The sequence below is a fragment of the Prosopis cineraria genome, unplaced genomic scaffold (genome assembly GCF_029017545.1).
Source record: "Prosopis cineraria cultivar Desert tree isolate PC_DT_omini unplaced genomic scaffold, ASM2901754v1 PC3, whole genome shotgun sequence".
Lineage (NCBI taxonomy): Eukaryota > Viridiplantae > Streptophyta > Magnoliopsida > Fabales > Fabaceae > Prosopis > Prosopis cineraria.
This window is the reverse complement of record NW_026555334.1, coordinates 23,073,990-23,074,828: the sequence shown is the minus strand read 5'-3', so window position 1 is coordinate 23,074,828 and position 839 is coordinate 23,073,990. Positions and strand designations below refer to the sequence as shown.

The 839-nt window shown below is 39.2% G+C and overlaps 1 non-coding gene across 1 annotated transcript; it reads right to left on the bottom strand.

Moving 5' to 3' along the window:
• Positions 1 to 435: 435 nt before the first annotated feature.
• LOC129307569 (small nucleolar RNA R71) lies at positions 436 to 542 on the bottom strand. Its single transcript, XR_008592457.1, has one exon. It is a non-coding gene; the product is annotated as a small nucleolar RNA R71 (small nucleolar RNA).
• Between the last annotated feature and the right edge of the window lie 297 nt (positions 543 to 839).

The following is an 839-nucleotide window of genomic DNA, read 5'->3' as shown; positions in this document are numbered from 1 at the left end:
GGGAATGGGAATGAGAATTTGCATGATGATGGCCATGTTAATAATGAATTTGAAGGCTTGCATAACCCTAGAGAGGAGAGGAGCATTAGGCAATTAACTCAACCTAATTGGCATGATAATCCTTATGGCTTATATGTTCCTCCTACTAATGTTCAATTTGAAATTAAATCCTCTTTGATTAATGCATTGCCTAAATTTCATGGGTTACCAGGAGAGGATTGCCATAGGTTTTTGCATACTCTCCTATTGGTTTGTGATACTATGAAGCCTATGCATGTAAATGTTGATGATGTTCAAGCTAAGGCTTTTGTATTTTCTCTTGAAGGTTTAGCAAAGGAGTGGTATTTCAACTACCCTTCTTATGTGAAAGTAAGCACATGGGCCGAGCTAAGAAGACTCTTCTTAGATAAATTCTTTCCAAATTCCAAGGTCACCAATTTGAGGAAGCAAATCTATGGGGTCCAACAAGGAGAGGATGAGAGTCTCTATGAGTATTGGACTAGATTCCAAGGCCTTTTGGCTAAATGCCCACACCATCAAATTTCTAGTGAGAATTTAGTCCAATATTTCTATGAGGGCTTGATTCCAAGAGACAAAGTTAACATTGATGCCGCTAGTGGTGGATGCTTGATTGACCTCACTTCCTTAAAGGCTTGGGAACTAATTGACAAGATGGCTTCAAGTGGTGCTCAATACTCTACAAGGGAAAAGAGAAATGTGAATATGGTAGGTTCCTCAGTTCTTAATGATTCATATGTGGACTTGCTAGCTGCCAAGATTGGGAGAATGTTGGCTCCACAAATATCTCAAGTGAGCAATGTAAGTACTTCTCAAGCACT